This window comes from Malania oleifera, chromosome 13 (assembly GCF_029873635.1).
Source record: "Malania oleifera isolate guangnan ecotype guangnan chromosome 13, ASM2987363v1, whole genome shotgun sequence".
NCBI classification, from domain to species: Eukaryota; Viridiplantae; Streptophyta; class Magnoliopsida; order Santalales; family Ximeniaceae; genus Malania; species Malania oleifera.
In genome coordinates this window covers 48,324,081-48,331,634 of record NC_080429.1, presented here as the reverse complement: position 1 = coordinate 48,331,634, position 7,554 = coordinate 48,324,081, and positions in this window count along the sequence as shown.

Here is a 7,554-nt window from a genome sequence, read left to right as displayed (position 1 = left end):
TGATTAAGGAATTTAAAACATCCATGCAGTTTATACATGCTGAAAGTAAAGAGCAAAGGAAAGAGAGAGTGAGACCACGACTTTTACAAGGTTTGGCTTATACCCAGCCTACTTCCTTGCCTTTGGCAAACCACCAAAGGATTCACTAAAACCAGTTCCTTTTCCAGGCGAAACAACACCATTTACACACTCCTTCAATAGGTTAGAGCCCACCTTTCCAAACGATATACTCTCGTTCGGCCACTCCTTCAATTAGGCTAGAGTCCGCCTCTCTAAGCAATATCCCCTCACTTAGCCAATGATCCAACAATCCTAGAATTGTCACAATCTACAAGAGATACAAATAGATGTGTACAAAGAATGCTCTCAAATAGAGCTGATTAGTACAATTAAAAACTAATATACTTCAATTCAAAAATATCAAAGGAATGAAGCAAGAAGCTCAATAAAAATATGACCAGTTTCCTTCTCTTGAATGTAACCAATAATATTGTTTGTAAGATTTAGAGAAGATGTGAAAAGATCAGAGATTTCTTAAGAAATTCGCAGCAAGTCAGAGCTTAAAGCAGATAGCAAGATAGCTTTGAGTGAAAGAGCTTTTGAAAGATTGTTTAATTCTTGTTGTTTTTGTGAAGATTATAAACCATGTATTTATAGGCTTGAAATCCTTCTTAAATGTGTTGCCCAAGTTTACTTGGAGTCCCCCCCCCCCCCCAAGTTTCCAAAAAGAATAGGGCTCAAGTAATTTAATTTTTGAAATCAGGAACTTTAAAAAATCTGCCAGTTGCCAAACTTCGGTTGCCTGAAGTGCAGCTTCAGTCACGTGAAGTCACTTTAGTAGCCTAAAGATATAAGGCTAGGCACCTGAAGCAACACTGGCTATTCAGATTTCTTTTCAAAAAATCTTTAGTCGCCTGAGGATAAAACCTTAGTCGCCTGGACAATAAAAAATATGTTTTCTTCTCTCTTTTTCAAAGATGTTTGGCTTTCTTGCTTTCTTACTTTTGAAAAATATTTTTCGAGGTTTTAAAATAAAGTCTCTAAGTTCATTTATATCCCCTAATGAGCTTCATTTCATTCAAAATGATATTTATTACTTGAAGTATTTACATGAAGCTTTCCTAGAATATGAAAACTTTCTTACTCATTGAAATTGTTGAATCAGGTGTAATCCCAAGAGGTGGGGAGGGGTGAATTGGGTATTTCTTTGAAACTTATTAACCACTTAATCCCTACCCATATATGTACAAAGATTTCTTGTTACTCAATTAATTATGTGTAATGCTATTCAACCTATACATGCAATATAAACAATTTAAATGCAGTGCTGAAAGTAAAGAGTAAAGGGAAGAGAGAAGACAAACACTGTTTTTATGAGGTTCAGCCGACTTGGCCTGCATCCTCGCCTTAAACAACCACTCAAGGATTTCACTATATCCTTGCTCCTTAAATTGGGACGGAGCTTCCCTTGCAATCCGCTGCTTACAAGAGGCACAACTCCCTCCTACTCTGCTGCTTACAAGAGATACAACTCTCTCCTCAAACACCAGTTCACACACCGAACCATGAATACACTGAATCTGTAAAAACACTCAAAAATACTTCTAAACAAAAGCTCGTGAGTACAATTCAAATTCCTAATACATTAACATATGATATACTTTGAAGCTCAGAATGTATGAAAACAATACAATCGTTTTATGAATAATTATGCTTCAACATACAATACTCTATTTATCAAATCTTCCAAATAAATATATATTTAAGCACTTTGGAAAATTTTAGGATTCTAATTCACTTTGCTAAAATGCACGAATATATCTTTTGTGAACTAATAAAAAGGCTTTGAAGATTATATCAATTACAATCAAAAAAATCCTTTCAAATATTCCATCTCAACACAATCTTTGTCATATGCAAATATGTATATATCTATATATATAGATAATAATGTTCAACACCCACAAACTAAATATATTGTTGTTTAGAAAAATATTCCTCAATAAAATGTATATTTATAAAGCACCAAGGATATTTAATCAAATATTAATATATCTAAAATATAGATCCTTAACAACACATACAAGAGTCAAATCTTTTTAAGCAATAAAGAAAAATAAATCTTTTACCAAGCAGTGAGATTATCTAGATATAGCATTTACTTATTTTCTATCACTCAGAACCTTTAACTATAGATTTATAAATGAGTGGTTCTTTGAAAAATATATATCTCAATGACAAAGTAAACTTTTTCAAGTAATGAACTTGTTAAACAAAATCTCTATATGGTTAAGAATGCTCAAGATCAAATTGTCTAAAGATATTCAATAGCAAGTGATGAGATGAGAGGCTCTTGAAAACAAATAACTTGAATCACCAAACCTCAATACCAAGAAGAAATAAAGTTGAATGAATGAATCCCTTTGATTTCCAGAGTAGATTTGCCCAAAGAAAATGAATGAAGAATGAAGAATGAAGTGCAGACAATAATATAGCAATCAACTCAAGTTTCTCTATATTCTTGCAATAAGATATGTTTTTCTCTTGTAGTGTGTCTTAGCTTTTTTTTTTTTTTTTTTTTCTAGGGTTTAGATATTCAGTATATATAGTGTCTTACCCTTAAAATTGATCTCAACTGTTGGATCAAAGAAATAGCTCATGAGTTCTTTTAATAAAAATCAAATTTTTAAATTTTCCCACAAGTTCAGGTGACTGAGGTCGAAGCCCAGGCGACCGAAGTTCCTTAAAACTTTTAAAAATTAACTTGGAATACAAGGTCAGGAGACTGAAGAGTGGTTCAGGTTCCTGAAGTGGCGAGTTCAGGTGCTTGAAGTCCCATATTCAGGCAATCGAAGTGCCTCGGCCAACTTGCTGTGTTTCTCATTAATTCTTCAGGTTACCGAACTTAGTCTTCAGGCTCCTAAAGAAATTCTTCAGGTGACTGAGGTTGAGTTCAAGCTACCGAAGTCCCCTTTTTCTTAATTTTTCTTCTTATTTTTTTTTAATTTAAAAATCTGTTTTACTTTCTTTCTTGACCCTATTATAAAAACGCTTTCCAAGGTTTTAAGAATATTTCTAAATCCATGAAAGTCCCCTAATGATGTTCCTGAAATGCATGAAACCTAAAGTCATTCTAGGTATATGTTGAGCGTCAAATTAAATCATACGACAATGTAAATACATAAGTTTTAAATACTTATTCCCAAGATGTTCTTGAACTTTGCCGTTTGCATCTTTATTCTTGTACTCTTTGATTTCCATAGAGCTTGCCAAAATGTGTCAGCTTCACTTTATGGCTTCCATGACTCATTATCTTTATGTGCATGCTTAATATAGGTCCTATTCACAAACTCAATGCATAGATCAAATACCAAATGATTTGTCATTATCAAAACAGGATTGGACTCGTAGAGTCAACAATCTCCCCATTTTTTATGATGACAAATACACGAGTAAAAATACATAATGGGTTACGCCTAACAAGGCTCCTCCTCAAATAATGCATCAAATATTTAATGAATGACAATATGTTCATGCTCATGTTCATACACAAAGTGTTTACCCTGAATCCAAATGAAATGTGAAAACAAGTTTGTGTCTACAATTTTCCTTCTCCCCCTTTGCATGTCTCAATAACAATTTTTCTCATTCTTCTATTTCAATGAAAATTTTATTTTTGCTCATTCTTCTCCCCTTTTTGACAGCAACAAAAAAGTGTAAAGTAAGAAGTGATGAATGGACATAACCTTATGTTCTTCTCCCCTTTGAAAGTTTAGAGTTTTAATCTTGTTCAATTATTAGATTTTGGAAAAATTGTACTACTCCCCTTTTTACATCAAGCATTTCCCTTGCTAATGCATAAGTTTCAGTGATTATGTGAGAATACCAAATATTGATTGATGAGATACCAACCGTGGACTAATGTTATGTCGAATGCGCACACAAGTTGATTGATTGATTTGATATCAAATGTTAATTAATGTGATGCCAAAAATATGATTGATTTGATATCAAGTGATTACATCTTAAGTGACGTTGCTCCCCTTGAATTATGTTATCTAATATAATTCTAAGCAACCTCTCGACTATGCATCAGACCTCATTCATGCCTAATTTGGATAAACCTATCCTCCGCAAGTGGTTTCATGAATATATTTGCCCATTGTTCATCTGTGCATACAAACTCAAGTGTCACATCCCTGTACATGATCACGAAGAAAGTGATGTCGTATCTCTATATGCTTAGTTCGTGAATGTAATATGGGATTCTTTGAAATATTTATTACACTCATATTATCGCATCTTATAGGGATTGTTTCATAACTTAATCCAAATTCCTTCAGTTGTTGTTTCATGTATAGCGTTTTAGCACAACAACTACCTACTACTATGTATTCAATCTCACCTGTGGAAAGAGCAACTGAATTTTATTTCTTGGAAAACCAAAAGACTAAGGAATGTCCTAAGAAATGACAAGTACCATTCGTGCTCTTTCTATCCACTTTGCTACCCGCAAAATCAGCATCTGAATAGCTGATAATCTCAAAAGATGTGTACTTAGGATACCATAATCCAATTTCTACGGTTCCTATCAGATATCTAAGTATTTGTTTAATAGCTAGCAAATGAGACTCTTTTGGTACAAACTGAAATCATGTGCATAAACATACACTAAACATTATATTAGGTCTATTGGCAGGTAGGTATAACAAGCTACCTATCATTCCACGATATAGCTTGACATCTACTAGTATACCTTGTTCATCTTTGTCTAGTTTCAATGAAGCGCTCATAGGTGTACCTAGTATTTTTCCATCTTCCATATTAACTTTTTGAGTAAGTCTCTAATATACTTTGATTGATCTGAAGTCCTAGGAAGAAATTTAGTTCACCCATTATGCTCATCTCAAATTCATTTTGCATGGTATTGGAAAATTCATTACACAATTATTTATTTGTAGCACCAAATATGATGTCATCTACATATACTTGCACTAGGAGAATATCATCTTTCTTAGACTTTATGAATAGGGTTGTATCTATCTTTCATTTTATAAATCCATTTTCTAATAGAAAACCACTTAGCCTTTCATACCAAACTCTAGGAGCTTACTTTAAACCGTACAAGGCTTTTGTTAGTCTATAAACATGATCAAGATTTTTATGGTTTTCAAAACCTGCGGGTTGTTCTACATACACTTCTTCATTTATATAGCCATTTAAAAATGTGCTTTTGATATCCATTTGATATAACTTGAAATCCTTAAAAGCTGCATATGCTAAAAGCATTTGTATGGCTTCCATCCTAACTATAGGTGCAAAGGTTTCTTCAAAATCTATACCTTCTTCTTGATTATATCCCTGAGCTACTAATCTAGCCTTATTTCTCACAACTACTCCATGTTCATCTTTCTTATTCTTATATATCCATTTGGTCCCTATGATTGACTTATCATCAAGTCTAGGAACTAATGTTCATACTTTGTTTCTCTCAAATTGATTTAATTCTTCTTGCATGGACAACACCCATGATTCATCTTCTATAGCTTCACTCACATTCTTAGGTTCTTTTTGAGATAGAAATGCAAAATGACTAATCATATTTCTAAGAGAGTATATAACAAACGAACATTATCTTTTACAAATTTAGTCTAAGGCAGTCCCTTAACTAATTTTTTCCTAACTAGTTTTAAGATTAAATCCACGTTTGCGTGTCCTAGTCTCCTATGCCAAATCCAGCTAATTTCATTCATAGCAGAGAAGCATGTCACACTCTATAAGGTTAAGTTATCAAAGCTTGTGGTATATACGTTTTCATGACATTCAGCAGTGAATAGTATCTTATTATCAGTTTTGTGGTCAACTATGCACATGTCATGTTCAAACGATACTTTGTAGCCTTTATCACATAGTTGGCTTATACTTAGTAAATTGTGCTTTAAACCTTCCACCAATAAAACATCATCAATAATTAATGAATAATTATTACCAACACCTACACCTGTGATCCTTCGCTTAGCATTATCTCCAAAGGTGACAAATCCTTCATCCTTGGGTGTGATGGATGTGAACTTTGCTTTATCCCCTGTCATGTGACGTGAGCATCCACTATCCATATACCATCTATCTTTTGAGGATGCTGATCTTAAACATATCTGCAAAACACAATCAAATAACAAGCTTTGGTACCCAGATTTTCTTGGGTCTAGAGGGGTTAGTGCTATGTTCTCCTTTGACTTTCCATACTTTCTTGATTTTGACATCTTTATTTTTGATAGGGCAGTTGAATTGTATGTGACCCAACCTTCTACATTTAAAGCATGTAGTATTTCTATAATAATTCTTAGTTGGAAAAAATGACTTTGACTCTCTTCTAAAATAACCCATGTAAAGATGTCTTTTCTTTAGATTTTCCTTACCATTAAAACCGAGCCCTTTCTTTTATAGAGAATTTCTTTGAGATCCTAGGAGCTTTTAAAATTGTTTTGTCTTTCAGTAAATTTACAAATAATTTCATATTTATCTTTCAAATCCTTTTCTAACTCCTCAATTTTCAAATCTTTATTTCTTATGAAAGATGCATGAGATTCATTTTGACGTTCAAGTAAGCTTGAAAGTTCTTTTACTTTACTTCACAACTCAAAATTTTTCTCTATTTTCTTATCAAGAATTTTAATGGTGTACAAGTATTCTTGTTTCAGTTCATCATATGAAATCATATCATTTTCATTTTCAGACTCACTAGAATAATATGAAGATGATGAAAAAGATGATTGTACCTCAAGGTCATGATGTGCCATTAGACGTAGATTGGCAACCTCATTCTCACTGGATTCAGATTCTAAACCGCTAGTGATGTGAGTATCCCAACCAACTTTTAGCACCTTCTTCTTTTTCTTTGAGGCTTTCATGAGCTTGGGGCACTCAGGTTTGATGTGTCCAACTTCTCAGTAGTTGTAGCATGTTGGTGGATCCTCCTTCTTTTTCTTCATGCTAGTCTCTCCATTTTCCGATTTAGAGTCATCCATTTCGGAATCACTTCCTTCACTTGAGTAGCTTGATGATGCCTTAAGTGCAGCGACCTTCTTTGCTTTGCTTTGCTCATTTTTCCTCTCGTTTATTGCTAGCTCATAGGTGATGAGTGATCCAATGAGTTCATCCACTGACATCTCCTTGAGATTTCTACCTTCTGTTATTGTCATAGCTTTCACTTCCCACACTGGAGGTAATCCCCTGAGTATTTTCCTGATCAACTCATAAGTAGGGTAAGTCTTTCCAAGTGCATTTAAAGAATTAATGATGTGTGTGAATCTAGTGTACATGGATTGTATAGATTCATCAATTGTCATTTTAAATGCTTCATATTCATTGGTGAGCATATCAATCCTACTATCCTTGACTTCCTTAGTACCTTCCTATGTAGCATCTAATTTTTCCCAAATTTCATTAGCCGAGTTACATGTCATTACCCTATTAAATTCATTTACATCTAATGCACAGAAAAGTAAGTTCAAGGCAGTGGCATTGATTTGTACTGACTTTCAATCTTCTTCA